Here is a 21,044-nt window from a genome sequence, read left to right on the forward strand (position 1 = left end):
CCCCCCCCCACTCTCCTGGAGGGTGAGATACCCTATTTAGTGTGTATGTCATTCCCTCCTCAAGCCAAATTCAATGGGAATAATGTTGATCCATTCCCTTTTGCCTTCCTATTCTTCCCCTCCATTGTAACCATTTTCCCTTGCCTCTTCTATATGAGATAGTTTACCCCATTCTGTCTCTCCCCATCTCCTCTCATTATATTCCTCTCTCACTTCTTAATTTCACCTTTTAAGTATCATCCCTTCCTATTAAATTGGTCCTGTGCCCTCTATCTATGTATACCTGTAAACATATATACACACATTCATATATGTATTCATATGCCTGTATACCCTCCAATATAGACATACATATATTTCTACTCCCTTCAACTATTTTCATACTGAGAAAAGTTTCATCAGTTACAATTATTGTTTTGCCATGTAGGAATGTTAACAGTTCAACTTTGATAAGTTCCTTATGATTTCTTTTCCCTGTTTACCTTTTCATGCTTCTCTTGCTTCTTGTAATCTGAATGTCAAATTTTTTATTCAACTCTGTTTTTTTCAGCAAGAATGCTTGAAAGTCCTCTATTCCACTGAATGACCATATTTTCCCCTGAAACATGATACTCAGTTTTGCTGGGTAGGTGACTCTTGCTTTTAATCCCAGCTCCTTTGACCTCTGGAATATCATATTCCAAGCCCTTCGATCCCTCAGTGTAGAAGCTGCCAGATCCTGGGTTATCCTGATTGTGTTTCCACAATATTCAAATTGTTTCTTCCTGGCTGCTTGTAATATTCTCTCCTTAATCTGGGAATTCTGGAACCTGGCTATAATATTCCTAGGAGTTTTCTTTTTGGGATCTTTTTTCAGGAGGTGATCGATGGATCAACCTCTATTTTGCCCTCTGGTTCTAAAATATCATGGCAGTTTTCTTTGAGAACTTCCTGGAGGATGATTTCTAGGTTCTTACTTTGATCATGGCTTTCGTAGTCCAATAACTTTTAAATGATCTCTCCTGGATTTATTTTCCAGGTCAGTGGTTTTTCCCATGAGATATTCCACATTGCCTTCTATTCTTTCATTTGTTTGGATCTGTTTAACAGCATCTTGATTTGTCATAAAGTCGTTAGCTTCCATTTGCTCCAATCTAATTCTGAAGCAATGATTCTCCTCATTGAGCTTTTGAGATTCTTTTCCCATCTGGCAAATTCAACTTTTTAAGGCATTCTTCTCCTCATTGCCTTTTTGAGTCTCCTTTGCCATTTGAGTCAGTCTGTTTTTTAAGGCATTATTTTCCTCAATCAGGCTGTTGACTCTCATTTCATAATTTTCTTGCATCGTTCTCATTTCTCTTCCCAATTTTTCCTCCACTTCTCTTATCTCCTTCTTAAAGTCCTCTATGACCTGTAACCAGCTCGTATTTTCTTTTGAAGCTTTTGATGCAGGAATTCTGACTTCACTGTCTTCCTTCTGTTCCATGTTTTGATTCTTTATGTCCCCCAAATAGGAGTCTAGTGTTGGAAGCTTCTGCCTGCTTTGTTTCTTTTGCCTGGTCATGTCACCCCTCAGTCACTTGACCCCCGGGCTTTCTGCCACAGTAGGACTCTGCCACCAGACAGGGGAGCTTTCTCCCAAACGCTGGGGTTTTCTCAGCTGCCGGAGGTATTAGATGGATGCCCTCTCTGAGGTCTTCACACGCTCTGGCAAGCTGGACACACACCCCAGGACCTCCACCCTATACTGCAATCCAAATCCAAGAAGGTTAAAGCAAGAGCAATTACCCCTCAGACTGGTGCTTGGTCCCCCTACACTCTGCAGGCCAGGAGCTGAAGCTGCCACGTGGCGCTGGTTGGCTGTGCTGGCCTCTCAGCAGCTTTTCGCCCCAGGGGCAAAAGCCATGCACTCCTACTTACTGGGTCCCAAAGTCCAGACTGCACTGACCTCTCACTTTGTCCTTGGAATCTATGTGTTGATAAATCTGGAAACAGCCACAGCTGCTGCTGATCTGGAGTCCCTCAGGCCTGTGGCTGGTCAGACCCGCCCTGGGGCTAAAGCCTTGGTGTGGGGCTGGGCTTGGCTCCCAGAGCACTGGGCTGGCTGATTCCTGCTGGCCTGCCAGGCTGTCCTCAGCAGGAGGTTAGCTTCTCTGTGTCATTCTGTGGGTTCTGCAGCTCCAAAGTTTGTTCAGAGTCCCCTTTTACATGGATTGGGGAAGGTGGAAGCAGGAGCTGCTCAGAGGTAGTGCTTCTACTCTGCCATCTTGACTCTCCTAGATTGTTAGTTTTATTAGCATAGAGCTGGGCAAAATACTTTCTAGTAATTATTTTAATTTTATCTTCATTGGTAGCTCATGCATTCTTTTCATTTTTGACACTGGTAATTTGGCTTTCTTTATTTATTCCCCCCCAAAGCCATTCTGAATATTTATTCTTTAGAAATTCACAATATTGCCATAATGGATTGTGGCCCAATGGATAAACTGATATGCTAAGTTTATGCAGCAGGCTTCTTTTGTGCAGCAGGTTTCTTTTCCATAGGCTTCTCTGCTGAGGGAGGCTTCTTTTCTGCTGGTTTCTTTTGCCTGGAACCTTCTTTGCTCCTGCAACCTTCTTATTACCTGCAAGCTTCTTCTTCTCAGCTGGTTTCTTTGCCTCTATAATCTTCTTTAGTGCAGCAGCTCTTTTGTTTTCTCCGATTCTCTGATTCTTAGCGTGGCACAGAATTGTATTCCAGGGCATTATCTTGGCATATGGGTTCAGTTTCACCATGATTCTCAAGTTCTTCAGGACTCTTCTTGAGTACTCGTCTATGAATCTTTTTGCGTGGTGCACAGAGGGCCCTCCGGATCTCTGGGCTTTTCAAAATCCTGGTAAGGTCTGTGTTGGTCATCTTGTGCATGGGAAGATTGTAGTGACTCTTCAGGGTGGCAGGCCTGCGCCATGTACCATACAGGTCATCCAACTTGCGGAAAGCACTTTCAGTCCAAATACAGAAACGCCCCACATGTCCACCAGGAGCAAGTCTCAAAAGGTTCAATTTACTCGCATTAAGTAGAGTGATACCAGGAATGTTTCTGAAGGCCTTGATAATACCATTATCTTCATTATAGATGATACAAGGTCCCCAGTTTCTTAAGCAGCAAAACTGCTTCCTTGGTCTTCTTATACCCCTCAACTTTATCTTCAACCACTGGAGGAAGTTCTGGGACTTCTTCAATTCGATGAATTTTTTATATGACCAGTGCTGGCAGGGCAGAGGCTGCCAATGCAGAACAGATGGCATAACGTTTTTGTGTTGTATTTATTCTGCGATGCCAATGGCGCCAAGTCTTGGTAGGAGCAAACATGCGACCTCCTCGGCACATATTTCCAAAAGCACCCTGGCCAGAGAGGTGAGTCCCTCCACCCCGAACACGAGGAATGCGAACAACAGCTCTGCCAGTGCCCCAAGACTCAGCACTGGTTTGATGACCTGCTAATTCACTGACAGCATAAGGTTGCCGGTTGTTTTTCCTCAAATTGGTATGAACAAAATTCACAATATCTGTACGAATAGGAGCCTTAAAGACAGCAGGCAAGGTAACATTTTTGCCAGATACTTCCCCCTTTTCGGAGTACACAGATATCAAGGGGCGTACACAAGCCATGGCGGGTACCGGATAGTAAGAGCCACGCTCCTCTCCACCCGATGGCTCCTGGAGGAAAAGCTTGGCTTTCTTTTAAAAAAAGAATCAAATTAGTCAATGGTTTATCTATTTTATTGGCTTTTTATAAACCCAGCTCTTAGTTTTATTTATTAGTTCAATTTTTTAAAAAAGTTTTAATTTGATAAATCTCTCCTTTGATTTCTAGGATTTCTATTTTGGTATTTAATTGGGGGGACGTAATTTGCTGGTTTTCTAATTTTTTGTTCACTGATCTGGCACGTTTTCTCTCTTATTGATGAAAGAGCTCGGAGATATAAATTTTTCTGATTACTGACTGGTTGTATCCTACAAATTTTGCCATGCCTATCATAACAAAATTATTGATTGCTTCTACCATTTGTTCTTTGATGAACCAATTCTTTAGGATTAAGATTATTTAATTTCTAGTTTTTTCTTAAAAGGTTTATTTATAGAACTGGAGTGTATACAAGTAGAACAAGAGCTCATGGTTTGTAACAATAACTGACATATCTTATTTTGCAAAGCATTTTACATACACTTAGTATGTATGTAAACCTCACAACAACTCTGAGAAGTGGGTACTGCAGGTATTTTCCCATTCTACAAATTAGCAGAAGGTCAGAAAGATTAAAAGACATGCCAATGGTATTACAGTGTTGGAGGAGAGACCTGAGCCCAGCTATTCCTTAAGCCAAGTCCACTACTCTACTTGCTATATACAAAATAGCAGGAGTGGGATTCAGGAGGGATTTTCAGAGAGTACAGTGGAAAAAGCACTAGATTTGCAGTTATAACCTGCAAATATATATGTGTAAACCTCAGCTCTGCCACCTACTATTCATGCAATCTCTGGCAAGTCATTTCATCCCGCTTCTTGATATTATTATAAACTTAATAACTATTAAACAATCTAATAAAAATACAAAAGAAAGAGTAAAATTTTGGATAAAAGATTTGATTTGACAAAGAAGAACCAACTGACCTAGTAGCAAACTGTAAAAAAAGTTTGCTCTGATTCCCTTTCCAAGTCTATCTAATGTTTTTATTACCTTTGGCTTTGTGTTCTTTTTATTTATTTTTATCACAAGTTCTGATCTAGATTAGTTTTACTCTTTATGTCTTATTCTCCAGCAGTATAATGTTTAAAAATGTCTTGCTCATATAGTCAAGGAGCATTTATTAGGTGTTGTGCCAGGTGCTGTGCTAAACCCTTTGCTTATTCATTTCAGTTGTGTACAACTCTTCATGATCTACTCTAGGTTTTTCCTGGTAAAAGTACTGGAGTGTTTTGCCATTTCCTTCTTCAGTTCATTTTACAGATGAGGAAACTGAGGGAAACAGGGTTACGTGACTTGCACAGGGTCATACAGCTAGTCAGTGTCTGAGAGTTGGATTTGAACTCAGGTCTTCTTGACTCCAGGCTCAGCACTCTATCCACAGTACCACCCAACTTGTGATATAAAAAGGGCAAAAAACCAGTCCTTATGCCCAAGGAATTTACCTTTCAGTCCCATGGGGTCAGTCACTGCTTTTCCAGTAAGCCAAACTTCAAATTTAGAAAACAGCTTTCTTATTCTTGACTCTGTATCAATTCCTACCAACCGTTACTTTACAGTTTCTTCAATCTGTCCCATCCTTTCTAAAAGCCCCACACTAGTTCAGGGTCATATTATCACACACATTGACAGCTACCACAGTTACCTGAACTCCAGGTACCCCCTCCCCTCAATCCACTCAGAACAGGCTGATGAACTCCTCTCAAATATCACTTTGATCATGATATTGCCTTGCACAAAAACTTTCACCATTTCAAAGTTGGACAGGAAAAAATCACAACATACAGTTCCTGTTTTTAGTTCTACACCCTGACACAAACTCTATTCCAGCCAAGCTAGTTTAAGCACTTATTACCTTCCTGAACTTGGACTTTGCACTTTTGCTCCTACTATCTCAACTGATGTCTGCCCCTGTCTTTTTCACCCTATCTCCCTACACACCATTCAAGAACCAGCTCAAATACCATGGCCACCATAAAGCACTGTTGATCACCTTGGGCTGATCTCTCAATCATCTGAATTCCTATAGTATGTGTAATTCACTTGACTATTAATCATGTACACTCACAGCCTTGAAATTTCTTCCCAAGTTTCAAGCCTGTATCACTACTTCTTTATTAAACATTTCAAACTAGATGTTCCAGACACATCTCAAACTCAACATGTCTAAATAGAATTCATCTTTCTCCCCAAAGCTTTTTCCAAACTGCCCTATGTCTATTGTAGGTACAATTATCATTCAAATCTCTTACATGTGTAACCTTGGCATTACACTTGACTCTTCACTCTCCTTCATTCAAATCTCTTACATGTGTAACCTTGGCATTACACTTGACTCTTCACTCTCCTTCACCTCACATGTCAAATATTGTCATTCCTATCTCCATCGACATCACTCCCATTTGTAACCCTTCTCTCTACCCATATACCTACCATCTTAGCTCAGGCTCTCATCATCTTTACCCTAGATTACTGCAGTAGTCTAACTGGTTCTCCCTGCTGCCAATCTCTCCTCATTGCAGTCTATCCTAAACACTGCTGCCAATCTCTCCTCATTGCAGTCTATCCTAAACACTGCTGCCAAAGTGATTTTCCCAATGCACAGATCTTACCATGTCATTCCCCTATAAAACTAATTCTAGTTGCTTCCTATTGCCTTTAGGATAAAATATAAACTCTTTTATTTAGCTTTTAAAGTCATTTTTAACCTGCCCCAAATCTCTCTTTCCAGTCTCATTACTCTGATCTAACCAAACTGGCCTTTCCATCTCCATGTCTTTGAACTGTGTGACCCCCCATGTCTGGAATATGTTTACTCCTTGCTTGCATTTCAGAGAATCCCTCTTTTCCTTCAAGATGCAATTCAAGTGACAACTTCTATAAGAAGCTTTTCCTAATTACAGTTGCCAGTACCCTCCCTCTTAATATACCTTGCATTTAACTACTTTGTATTTATTCTACATATACTAATTTGTGTATTTTTTGTCTCCTACATTAGAATGTAAGCTCTCTGTTAATAGAGGTTGTTTCATTCTTGCATTTGTATTTACAATGCCTAACAGAATCCATGACACATAGTGAGCCCTTAATAAATGTTCATTGATTGATTTCTTATATTGTAGGCCAGCTTTTTTATCATAATTTAACTTTGCATATGTTTATCTTGTTTCACCAATGACAGTTCCTTGAGCAAACACACACATCAAATTACATTATATATAATATGTAATAGAATTATATATATATTATATGTGGGTGTATATATTGTACACACACATACACATCCTTGTCTCCCCCATAGTAATACCTAATACAGTGCCTTGTACAAAAGTAGGCCCTTAGTATTAGTGGATTTTATTTAAAGATCACAAACTGATTTCTATCCTGTTCTTTCAACAGCTACCAAAACCTCCTGTTACAAGAATATGACAGAAAGTCAAAGATCTCAGGAAAAAAGTATTCTAACAGACAAGCCCCAGGAGAAGACACCTGGCATGTTCAGCAGCTTCAGACTCTGCCTAGGAGGAACAAAGAGGGGTTCAGGAGTCAGGCAGGAAAGAGTTATTATTGCAGAACCTATGGTATGGGTCCCTATATACGCAAACCAAATAGCTTCTCTCCCACAGACAGAAGCCATACACACACATATATATATACTTTCTGGGAAGGTGTCCCAATAAGATGCATGGGGAAATTCAGCAGCTCTCATTTTAGAGGTACATCCAGGTAATTTATTTTCCTTCCCACAAACAATTCATTGGAAGCTTTCCCCTATCTTATAGGCATTACTCTATTTCCCCTTAAGAATGAGTCATTGCCCTGTTTTTCTCAAGGCAGTTTCCTTCTTCCAAGTATAACAGCGCAGTTCAGAGATCTGTCCACATAGTGTATGCTGTGATATCTGGCTGCGGGTGAGGGGGTTTGTGGATACCATGATTATTTCTGTACCAAAAGCACAGGTAAAGAATTGACTTCTGTAAGAGGGTGGGAGGAGGGCACACGAATGACTGATTAGTATGTGGCAACTGTTGACATGGTTCATCTGGGGTTGGACAATTTTTTATTTTTAAACCAACATTTCTGTTCACCTTCAAAATTGCTTCATGATCTCCCATTTCATGCAGTAATAAGCTTCCCTCTTCGTGGAGTCAATGAATCTTCAGCCCATCCAATTCAACATCAACAAAAAAAGCAATTTCCCCTGATGCCTGTTAACAGCAGCGCATTACAAGGCTCAGAGACTCTGCTCATTAACATTAAACAAAACAAACCCCCAAATACAAATTTACCTTATAACCTTTTCACTTTCAAACTAACTAAAGTCACACTTGCAATGACTGACCCCTTGGGACCAAAAGGTATCATGAGTTGCCAAGTTTCTTCCCAACTGGGCCTTAACTTCCCTTCTGTCAACAAGACTTCCCTCCCACCACAGGCCCTAGGGTCCCTCTGAACTATTAGGTCTAAGTCTCTCATTTTACTAAATGCAACTATCACTTAAACTGGCCCCAAATAGATACTATTTATATACCTGCATACAAAAGTCAAGATGGGGTGGGGGAGAATATGTGTTTTAGTAACTTTACTTTAACAGAGTTTTTATTTTGCCTAGTGAATGGTCTGAGTCAGCATTTCAATTGATTTCTAGGCAAGACATACATCTGTGAGAGAGAGATCAAAAAGCACCACCTATACAACTGGGTTTTGCATTCACTGGATGGAAGCTCATGCATTGGTTGGTGGGAAAGGATATAATATGGTATATGAGTAAATATGTACACACATACATACATACATACACACACACGTACACAAACCTGGGGGTAGGAGTGGGGGGTGGAGGGACTTCATTCTTTGAAACTGTGTGCATACCCAGGTACATCAATGAGTTTGGTTTTCTACCTTGATGCATGACTTTACCCAACATGTTTCTACCTTATCACTGATGGAAATTAATAACAATTAACAATATTAATAACAATTAACAAATAACAATAGCTACTTTGCTAGAAAACGAGATAGTTTCCAATTACTATAGTCCTAAACCACAGATTTAAGCCAAGTGAGATGACAGGGTCTTTTTGTATTGCCTCAATCATCTCCTCTAGTCCTGTTACAGGGAAGGAACAGAATTCTCCTCCTTTTTTGGATCCTCTCCACCACTTATCACTGAATTGCCATAGTAATATTGTTATAATTAACACATATAGTGAAACGGGAAAGAGCACGGGTGCAGTTCAGGAACCACTGAAGACACTCAGTTCTTCCCCATTTCCAAGCAAGATAGCACCTAATCTTGGTTCCAACGAGTTTTCTACCCTTTTAAAGGTCAATCTACGGTTTTGTTTCACTAACAGAGCTAGGACTATTTATGGATAAATGTGATGCCCTTCTGTCTTTTGGAACAGTTCTCAAACTTTATGGATGGAATAGCTATATCGTTTGATACCCTCTACAGCTTCCCCACTGGGTGGCAGACTACAGAGTTTCTGGGAATTACAAGCAGAGCCATAACAAGGGAAAAGTAAATGAAGTACATGCCTTGAGTGAACAAAACTGAGGAGCCCAGAATAATATATAAAATGTGTATCTATTGTACCAAGCATACCATGTCATTAAGACAATATTCCTGCCTCAGGCATAAATTTAGCTAGTTATGGTACTGTTTACAGAAAGATATCTTCTCTAGGTTCCAAAAATAAGGATTTCCAGCTATATTCCCTGAAGTACACCATCAGACCTCAGGGAATATGGTGATGTTTTGGTTCATACAATCAATAAGGATTTACAGAGTACCTACCTTGTACCCAGCTTTGTGACAGTGCTCAAGAATGTGCAGTGGGTATCCTGACTTAGGGAACAAACAGGATACCAATCACTTAACAGAAATCCAGGATAATGAAGATACCTCAGCATTCCAAATAGGTATCCAATTCCAATTACTGGTAAAAATGTGAATTCTCTGAATTGAACTCAAGCATTTAAAAATACCTATCATGAGCCAAAAACCTGAAATATTTTAATTACACCTCATTCCCATTAGTAACCTAATTAGTCACCTTATGATAAGACATTCATTTTTTTTAAAGCATGTATATGAAGGAGGAAGAAAAATGAGCAAGCAACTAGTTTAGACTCTTTCCCCATCTGTGAGGGGGACTAATGAAATTCTATATTGGAAGGATCATAGGGATTGTCAGTATGGATCATATGAGGATTAGAGAGCCTCTAGATAAAAGAATCAACATGGTATAGTTGAAAGATTACAAAGCCTTTCCTATAGAATTCCAATTTTGAGAAAAGATAGTGTACTTTTAGCAAGGCTTTGCAGCAGTCAATGACCTTTGCTAGACCATATTATCTGATTTTTAGCTTGCATTCTAGATGGGAGAAGGTAAAGAAAAGGAAAGGTCACTGACATCCTGTAACTTGGGAGAAGGCCACACAGATTCCACAACAGAAGAGAAGAAGGGCCATATGGATCCTATACTGAATGGCAGGGAAAGTGGGTCATAAAGATTAATACCATGTGGAGAGAGATGTGGGCTATATATAATCATGTACTAGCTATGAGGGAAAAGATGGGTCAAAGAGATTCCATCCTAGACAGAGGTGAGCATTAAGATCACACATGGGATGAATAGGAAGGTAACCCAAAAGATTATATGCTACATGGAATGGGAAGAGTGCAGGATGGATCATATACTGTATGTGAGGGGAGAAGTGAGTCAGAAATTGGCCATATAATTATATAAAGGACAGAGGGGAAGGTGAACCATATGGAACCCATACTGACTTCCAACTACACCAAGTAAAGACCAAAATTAAAAGGCAAAAGAAGAGGTTTATGTTCATCCCAGGGGAACCTTTTAAAGCTCCTCAGGAAAGGCAATCAACGAGTCTGCCAGAGTAATTAAGCAAGCGAACATTTACCATAAACCCCACATCCGTTAAGTGAGCAGAGATGAATCTTATTACAGTTCGTTCACTGTCAGCTCTAAGCCTGCAGGTGCTTGATGCAACACAACTTGATGCCTTATCCTGGCTGACTGCCTGGCTGCCGTGACAGAAAACTGAGTCTTCCCTCAGCTATCAAAAGGATGATCACTTTCCCCAACCTGCCAAACACAGAGTGAGGCTGTCTCCAGAAAAATACTTGGATGAAGAGTTCTTGTAGGAACCTTTAGGGCCAAGACAGAACTCTTAAGAGAAAAAAGTGGAGGAGGTGGGCAGTAGGTGTGTCAGGTGGCAGAGGGTGGTAAGATAGCTCAATAAATCAGAAAATAAATGAAGAATGAAAAGCCTATACATAATCTTCCCTGAGTTGAGGGGAAAAAAGTACAGTTTTAATCAAATCCACTTCCTAGTTCAGTTTTGGTCTCACCCACTGTGAATCTACAAAAGGACTAGGCTCCCTTAATCTTTCCTTCTATATTTATTATTATATTGACTGTACAAAATCCACTTTTTATAGGAATCCTTCATTTCTGGGAGGGCACGACAGACCTATTAGAGGAGAACACATGGAAATTCACCATCAAGTTCCTTAAAATTCCTAAATGGATTCTGAGTACTTATTCAACAATCATTGTCTCATTCTGAAAATTAACTTGTGGGAAGTTTCTGAAGTTCTTTCCCCCGAAGTACCAAATACCAAGTTCCTGCTGAACAGCTTGAGAGCCTTCATCCCTGGAAATTTAAAAACGAGGACCTAGGCTAGAAGGAGCTTCTGAGAAGTTTAACAAACATCACACTTTAAAAATAACATAGCAAATTTTCTCAAAACATTGTGCCTGTTACTCAAAGAGGCTGAGAATGGTAATAAAAAACATAACAAAGAGAGAGGTCATTAGACCTATGTCCAGGAACCAATAAAAGTCCAGGTTACTCTGGACAGGAGAACTTGAGGTCACTTTACACAAAAAGATAGGACTTTTCAAGATGATGGAATTGGTAACAATGACCCGAAAGGGGTCTGCTACTGAAATGGATATTGTCATTAGTTGATTTATAAATAATCATAGCAAAAACATATTCTATACCCACATTTCCTCTATGCTGAATCCAGGCACTGCAACCCAAATGCTCATATTACATTTAAGCACAATAAAGAGCTTCAGCAGAAGGTAATACACAACCTTAACAGGGCCCTGTATCTTCTCTGTACATGGAGGGGGGGTGGGGACAAGGGGTAGGGAGGAAGGTTTTCAGGGTTTTCACTGCAGCTCAAGAGAGAATTTAATGGGAGAATAAATTTGGGGCCCAATTCTTTGACAGCATCTCTAATAATAGCTAGCAAAGCAAGGGGGAAGAGCCAGCTCCAAACATTCATCATAATAGTGCAGTGAGATGAAGGTCTTTGGGGTAGAGTCTATGAAATTCTAGAGTAAGCAAATGAAGCCCGGGTGGATGAAGGGCTGGTAGTTCTCTGGCAGGCCATCTCCACAGGGGGTCGTGTATAATTGTTTGATGTTCACAAACAGGTTATTAGCTGCCTGTTCGCCAGTGTACCAGAAAAGAGGAGTAACACAAAAGCAGCTCTAAGATGAGAGCAGGAAGTTCTTTCCCTTCTGAAAAGGTGATTGTATCAAATCAGTAAAAAAATTTTAAAGTCATTACATATTTTCTTTTCTTTAATGAGCCCCATGGTTCTAAACTCCAGGAGACACTTCCATAGCCCTTCCTTCAACATAACCTTCCCCAAAATGGAGAAATGAGTAGTTTTTCTCTTCTTCCCACAGACACCACCAAAAGTGACATGAAATAGACTAGAATAACCACCCACACACAGGGTTCTGCAGTTTATCCCATGGTATTCTCTTAAAGAGATCCATACTAAAAAATAAAAAACAAAACAAAACAAAAAAACCTTTTGCTAAATCTATTGTCTTGGGAAATGCTCTTCTTGTGCCATCAATGGGAACAAGTTAGGAACAGGGTTATCTCCAGAATAAATCTTGCTGGACAACCAGTTCTGCTCAGTCAAACCTCTCTAGTAAGTGTATAAGATAAGCTAGAGCCTCTCCCCCCAGAAACTCATTTCCAGCTTCTTCCTAGCAGGAAGCCAGATGATATCTGATGGAGAGGTTATGGCCCTGTCTGCTGGGGCTCATGGCAGGCTAAGGCTGCTTAAGTAGCTCCTTTCTCCAAAAAACAGGGCCAGAGGGGTATGATTAATGAACGAACCCCAATGCAAAGAATTTGCAAACTCAGAAGGTAGGCCTTATCTCTGTTTCATGGAGAGGGGCTTGGTCACTGTTTTTGGTTGATGTAGCTTCTTTTCTGGGATATGTTCCTCTTCTCCCAGATGTGTGACTGGCAGGCAATCCAGCTGTTCTGCTCCCCTCAGGGCTGATCTTCACTAAAATAAAGGGAAGAGTAAAGGCTGGATATTTCCAGTGCTGCTCTGCTTTGTAATTGGTTACCTTATAATTGACCTACAATTTCAAAGGCATCCTTTTGAAGTTTAAAAACAGAAGCCATATTTGGAAAGGTCATAACATATTTAGCAAGAAACAGAAGATAGTTGAGTATACAAAGAGCATGTAAAAACATGGTGAGAAACCTCATCAAAAGGCACATGACCAACAAGGCATGTCCGTCACCGACAGCAAACAAATGCCTATTCCAACATTTCTCATCTGCACATTACAAGGGAGGCCTGAGGGATGCAAACAATGGCATCAGGACACATGCAAATACCTTCCTTGGCCTCCACGTTATATAAACTTCAGCAACCTGCCACACAATCAAATCAAAGGATCCTATAAAACCATTCTCTTTCTTACAAACCAGTGAAAACTGCAAGGATATAAATAGCATTAATTACTCTGACTACTTTTTTTATGGAAAGAAAAAAATATAAAATGCTATAATTCACCTCAAAATGGCCTTAGTCCTTTCAAAGTTCCATTTCAGATCATTAAACCCTTCTTTGGATTTTGCCCTGTCTTTATTCTGAAGGAGGAAATTAGGAGTCCATAAATTCTGTTGTATTGGGATAAACAAATGACCTCATAAGTGAATAAGAGGGGCCTTTGGTTAGTTACAGTCCAAATGGCACTTCCTCAACCAGGAAAATACAGTTATGTAGGGTTTTCTTCCAGAAGTTCTGCTGTTAAAACAACACTTCCTTTAGTCTGTGCACATTACAAGCCCAGGCTTTTCACGATGGAATCTCCCTAAGCAGTGAAACCTTGGATGCATGGGAGGCCTATGGAGGAGGGCAAGCGCTGACAAGCTCCCTTCATACACCTAAACCCACATCTCTGTAACTCAGGCATGAGTCTCTGACTGTCCATGTTAGAGAGCCCTTTAAGGATGGGGCCAAAATCAGAATGGAGCCTTAACCAGCCAGGGTGCCAAAGACAAAAGAACTGCTAGCTCATAAAAGTTCAGAATAAAAAAGTAAACACTACTCTGCAACAGTCAACTCTGGCTTCTTCCTGTTCCAGGAAGGAAAATGTCAGGTATGTGCCCCAGTCTTGGAGAAACCCTCCCTCTGAACTAATTTCCACATCTTACTCCTTCTTGCACCTGTCTAGACGGCAGCCTTCAACCCAGGTGGAACAAGCAGGGATGAAAGAAGACAGTTTCATAAGCCCAGTCCTCAGAGCTGCCAAGCTGCGCGTTAAATGTCATTACCAAAGGGAAGACAACCTGACATCCTATCTGACAAAGGAAGCAAGCCTAAGAAGACCCCCTCCTACTCAGAGTCACTTAAGAATTTCTATAATTTGCCACTGTTTTGAATTTCTCATTCTTCAATCTCTATGTAAAGAGGCTTTTAAATTAAAAAAAAAAGTACTAGGAAACTACTGGGAATACTTTCTCTCCATCTTCTGCTCAGAGACAGAGACAACAGCTGTGATCTAACAGTCTTACCCAGTGGGAACTAAAGTTCAGGAAGAGTATTTGGGATTCACTACACCACAGGGCCAGGCAACTACCTTCTGCATTTACTGAGGCACAAAGTTATAAAAATCCATTAGAAATCTCCTGCTAAGACAGCATGCAAATCCCTGGGCTCTTAGCAAGTAAAAAGGAAGCAACAGTAGATTAAGGCTCACATACTACATTCTAAACCTGAGGCTGCAAAAAGCTAGCTGGTATCCTTCCACCCAAGATTTTTTTGGACTTAGTTTCAATCATAACCTTTTGTAGCTAAAAAACAAAACAAAACTGGAAACAAAGTGGGTACCCATAAATTGGGGAATGGTTGAACAAATTGTGGTGAATGAAAGCAATGTAATATTAGTATGCTACAAGAAAACAGTAAGTATGAGGAATTCAGAAAAATATGGGAAGACCTGTATGAATTAATAATAAATTAAGCAGAATATAAGAATAACATAATCAATGATTATAAAAATGTAAATGCAAAAACACTAAAAACCATCTGAATTCAGAGTAAATGACATGACCTATCTTATTTCTAGAGGATATGATGAAATATACTCACTTCTTCATAGAGAGGTAGGAGACTAGGAGGGCAGAACATTGCATATGTTATCAGGCACAGTTGCTGTTTGGTGGTTTTGTTTAATTTTTTTCCCTTGTAACAAGGAAGATTCTGTGTGTGTGTGTGTATGTGTGTGTGTGTGTGCCTGTCCATCTGCATATGGTGATATATATTAGGAAATGACTAGCATAAAAGTAAAAGGAATCAATAAAAAATTTTCAAATATCCTCGTTAAAACATCTCTACCTCCTACTGCAGCACAACCTATTGAAGAAGCTGATGATGTACTGGGAAGATATTAAACGTGCCCAAGTCCTAGTGACCTCTGAAACACTAGAAATTTTAATTTCCTAGATATTGCCCAGGATAGGATTCCTTGGCTAGATTTCGTTGGTAGAAATGACAGCTCTGGCAAACTTACTTCTAGTTGAGACACAATTCTTGTTTTGATTATAGAAAGGGATTCAATTGATGCTGAGAGAGGTAAAGCTGAGCTTCCCAACAAAAATCACTTTTCAGCACAAAAAGCTGCAACGTGAACTTGAGCTTCTCTGTTCTCAGAGAACCAAAATCTATATCAATAGCGTCCTCATGCACAGATAATTCAGCTCCTTCATAACAAAACTTTTTGCTTTGAATTTGGTGGAAAGGATTAAAAATCTGTTTTTAGACCATGATCTACTTTGCTATCTCAAGGAGAGAAAAGAGGCTCAATCTCCTCTCTTCCCTCTTCCCCAACACACACACACACACACACAAATACTGAAGAAAAGCTTTATTTGAGGGAGAGTATAAAAAAAAAACCCACCTACGTTTGGTACCAGATGGGCTTAGTCCTTTGTACCCCAATCAAGCACACTAGATTATCGTATTCTTAAGCGAGGGGTCCAGTCACCTCCTTTGGTAATCACCAAAAATGACTGCTTTCCTTAGGGTGAGAAGGGATACCAAAAGGCAGGGTGAAGAGTTCAGAAGCTATTTCAAGGTTCAAATTATGCATGGTGGACAATTTACTGTTATCTCTTACTTGTCAAAGTTACTGTTGTTAGCTCTTAGCTTGTCAAAGCAGCCATGTTGGGAACACAGATGTCTTGGTCATATTTCAATTTGGCTATGGCATGACAGCAAAGTAGTCCAACCCCCTAAGGTCCCACTAAAATCTCATGTTAACAAGCTCATTTAAAAAAAAATGTATTTATTTACTTTTCGTTTACAACATTCAGTTCCTCAATCCCCTAAATTTCAAATTTTCTCCCCCTCCCTCTCTTCCCCCTCCCCCACCATGGTAGCATGCAATCAAATATAGGATCTACAAATACCTTCACATTAAACATTAGTCGAGTTGTAAAGAAGGATTATAACCAATGGAATGAACAACAAGAAAAAAAGAAACAAAGCAAAAAAAAAAAAAAAGAGAGAGAGCAAGTAGTTTAGCAAGTTCTTCTTAAGACCCTTTTCCTTTGTAGGCCAGGGGTAGCAATGTTGATGTAGAATAGCTGCCAAGGATCTAGGCCTAACAACATAGTTAAGTATTGAATTAATACTTGTTGATGATTAATAGATTAAATGTAGACAGAGTATATATACAAAGTATACAGAGTAGTATACAAAGGACTAAGCCCATCTGGTACCAAACGTAGGTGGGTTTTTTTTTTTATACTCTCCCTCAAATAAAAAAAGCCTACATTTCCTAGGTGGATAAAGTGCTGTGTATGTATGTGTGTGTGTGTGCCCACACATGCTCTCGCCCCTATCACATACGGTAAGTAAATTACACCTAAATCCTTTTTGGACCAAAGGGGCCTATAATATATAAAATTATGATGTGACACACTGTAGACAGGACCCTGGATCTTGCTGTGTCTGATTATCACTTATTCATTTGGTTAAATTTTTTAAAAATACCATCTTATAATTTCTTTCCTCCCCTAAACATTTAATGTTATAAGGTTAATTACAGCTTTTAATTAACAGTTGCCAGATCCTCTCAGTATCAATGAACTTGCAAAATCAGGATAAGAAAACAATAAGTAATTTGATCTACAGAGTTATATGAAAAAAATTTTTTTCCTGATTAAATTAGTTTAGTTCAACCCAGAGCAAAACAATTAGAGTTCTGCTCTCATAGCAGACTTCATCTAGTATATCTGCATTATTTATCACATTTACAGGAAGAGAAGGGACAGATCTTTATAAAGAGATACAAATCAATATGAGCTTTTAACAGATGGGGTCTGGGTAGGGGGCCACAGCAGCCCCGTCGGGTACAACACTGAAAATCATTCAGCTGAAACACAGAGACCCAGGGACATTTGCTCAGCAAAGCACTTAGGGAGGGCTTTCAGGAGTCAGCATCTTGCTGAATGTAATCTACCAAGTCTGAGGCCAGAATTATGGCCATGCATCTGCTCAGACTAGGCAGCAGTCAACAGACTGGGCTGCAGGCAAAGAGGTACATTTGAAACTATTGCAAATAATGCAGTAACAACATCACCACATAATTTCCCTCCCTGGGCTATTTTTGAGGATTGAATGGAGGTAGTTTGGCATTGAAGGAGGTGCCTGTTGTGGGACACAAGCAAAAAAAAAAACCATATACAAACAATTCTGACAACCAGAGGCATGGGTAGAAAGGCAGAGGCAGGCGCAGCAGCTATCTGAAACAGTTTGGCACACATGGCTCACCTGTCACTAAGTCCCCAAGCTCTGCAGAGAATTGGCTTTTAGAATCTCAACATGATGCCCTAAACTCGAGCCCAAGTGTAGGGCAATGAGAAAGCTATCCATAAGCTTAGTTCTGGGACAGAAATATCTACTGGCACTGTTCCATCACTCTTAACAGAGTTCAGAAGCAAGGTAGTTTGGAGGAAGCAAAATAAAGCAATACCCTGCAACAAAATAAAACTCACACAGTCCCAGAACCACTAGTGGGCTTAGTCTATAGACAGAAGAAATGATCTTCTCACCTGTACTTGCTGACCATCTTCTAGAGCTCAACTTATTTCAGAGTCAGTACCACTAAACTTGATTTCATACAATGCTAATACCTAGAAAGACTTTTGCCACCAAAATAACACAGTTGTAGATTCAGAGGCAGTATGGCATCTTCTTCAAAAAGACTGAAAACATTCTTTTGTTTCCAATCTTGTCTCTAATGTCCCTCCTGGGAGGTCCTACCTGGGGCATTTTTAAAACAAGACAGTGATATCTAGACTTTGAGGGTGGAGTTATATACCTAATTCTAAATATTGTGGTACAGGGCAGAAATTCAGGTTTTCTAAAACCAAATCTTATGGGGTCATATTCCGTCATGCTTCTCTCTTTTCTCTTAGTCGATCTGTATCAATTCTCTCTTCTCCATATAATTTCTCTGCCCTGTTGGGTGTTAGTAGACCATTAATAAAAATACTAAATATGCCTGGATCTCTACACCAACATCCTGCATCATCCTAAGAGACACTTTCTCAACTGTACACACACCACCATTTAGTATCTCACTTGTTTCACAGCTAACGGTACATTAACAACTCCCCTTCCCCATCCTCAATCAGTTTTCTATTGAGCCAAGAGGCCTCCAAAAATGAGGCCTTTAATAACTATAGATAAGACAAACATCTCTATAAGTCATTAGCAGTCAACATACCTTTGGCAAATTACTAAAAGGCATGGATCACTCTCAGAAAGCCTCAGATGTTATCCCCAGGTTCAAACCATGACTATAATCCCCAGCTTGTTACCCCCTAGGAAGTGACAGCACACCATTCTAAAAATAGTCTTTTAAATAATCCTTGTATTAATTAAACTAGAGAACAGAAAAATGTCAGCGTAATTAACATACAAAGCAATGGTATGGCCTAATTAATCACCATGAAGAGAGATCGAATAAAATACTATGCATTTTTATGGAGCAATTTAATCTGGCAAGTAATTAATCACAGAAACACTAAGCAAAACAAATGGATTTCCCTTTAAGGAAATCACATTCATCATCTATAATGTATCCTAAACTCCAATTTGTTATCCAGCCTCAGACTTTTCCAGGAGACAATGACTTGCCAGCATTAGTAGAAAACCAATTTCTGATGGAAAGGGGTAGGAGCCTTTCCAGTTAGCTACCCTTCACTGAACTTAAATAAGATACACTGAATTGCCCCAACCTCTATGGCAATAAGAGTGGGGCATGCCTTCAAAGAGCTCCCAATCTAAGTTAATTAAAACAACGGCATAAGTAATTGCTATATGAGTCATGGAGAGATTATAACAATTTATAGATTGGAGAAGAATCCTATCATAGGATGAAGAAGTCTTAGGTCAGCAGCTCTTGAAAAGGGGCCCCATGGTGAGGCTAAAACTTCCCATAGTAAGAAAGGAAAATTTCACAAATTAAGGATACCTAAATACTCTTCCAGCTCTAAATCCTATGATCCTGCAAATCTCGTTGGGGGAGGGCAAACAAAGAGGAGGAGTCTGAAAAGAGGCCATAGCTTTCTACCTGGCAGATGCCTGTCTGAACAGGCATGCAGGGTGGGGAGATCCCAACAGTTGGATTTTAGCAATGGACCTTAACAACAAAAGAGCCAGTGAAGCTCATTAGTTGCAGAGATGGCAAGGGCTATCTTCATCCTCCCCCTGTTTTGCTCTAGCAGTTGAGTGTTTTTGTAAAGGAAGATCAGTGTGCTTTTCAAACCCCCAGATGTTCAAATCTGCTGGCTAAAGCCTTTCTTTTCTGTGCTGGGCTCAAGGGCTTCTTCTACCTTTTCTCCCTGTTGCAAATCCTGACTCCTGCAGATGAAAGCAGCTGGCCAACAAAGCAGCCTTAGGCCTCTAACCACAAGAGCCATAGGGGCCTTGCCCTTCAAATGACCTCAGGAATAGTTAGGTCCTTTGGAGTAAGCAAGAGATTGAAGAAAGCTGGGAAGGACAGCAGAAAAGAAAGGAAAGTGAGACGAGGTTTTGAGAATCGAAAGGGAAAGGAGAGCAGCAACACTATTTCAGGAGAGCTACAAGGTACTAGGGTAAATTGTGTTCTTATCTTTCCCCCCCAAATGAAGTCTACTTAGCCGCTTCTTTCAGGATCCAGGCAGTTGTGAGGCAAGTTTGCTAGATCCATATATATATACATAACCTAATACAGATTTCAGGAGGCCCTGGAGAAGTCAAAAAGAAACAACTTCCCCTACCTAGCTTATTGTTTCCAGTACTTCCCAGATACTAGGGTTTTCATGAAGTCCCAATGGTGTCAAATAAGGGAGAAATTAATGCTCTTCAGTGTGCAGGGTAGTGAAAACACATTAGTACACCCTGTGTTTGACATCCTACTCTCATGTTATTGGTTTTAAAAGAAATTATACAGAAACCAATTAGAACCAAAAAATCTCATTAAACCTCTTACAACAGGAGCTCACTTTGCTAGAGCATGCACAATATCTGGGCCCTGGGGAGAAATGTATAATCGAGGTAAAATTAATCAAAACCTACATAAAAAAGGACAGCAAGAGACAGCTTAAGAAGAAAATCTCTCCTTGGAGTCAGACTTCCAAATTCCTGAAGTCTGATCAGTGAGTGCATAATTCTACTTATTATTACCTTCCACTCTGTAACACTATATTTATAATTAGGTTGATATCACAGTGAAATGACAGTAAAATGCAGACACAATTCATTTAACAATTAATCTACTAGAGCTACAAATTCTTACCATGTCATTAATTGGCTGCTTAAAATGCTGCCTCAGTTTCAGGTTACCATGCATCTACTTTCAGAACCTAGGCGAAATGTAGCTCTTAAGAAAGACTGGTTTGGGGGCTAGCCTTCAGGATCTAGTATTGGACTATTCTCTCCCTAAGAACATTGGCTCAGGAAAGGCCCCACTAA

At 39.9% G+C, this 21,044-nt stretch overlaps 1 protein-coding gene and 1 pseudogene across 9 annotated transcripts in view; both read right to left on the reverse strand.

Annotated features, from left to right (window-relative positions):
- The window catches only part of ARMH3 (armadillo like helical domain containing 3), a 221,958-nt gene that overhangs the window by 65,995 nt on the left and 134,919 nt on the right, over positions 1-21,044 (reverse strand). The gene's annotated exons all lie outside the window — the stretch shown is intronic.
- On the reverse strand, positions 2,373-3,702 carry LOC138169391 (large ribosomal subunit protein uL4 pseudogene; annotated as a pseudogene).

Source organism: Petaurus breviceps, unplaced genomic scaffold, assembly GCF_028583685.1.
Source record: "Petaurus breviceps papuanus isolate PSGF00001 unplaced genomic scaffold, PetGlider_PUasm1.0 37, whole genome shotgun sequence".
NCBI classification, from domain to species: Eukaryota; Metazoa; Chordata; class Mammalia; order Diprotodontia; family Petauridae; genus Petaurus; species Petaurus breviceps.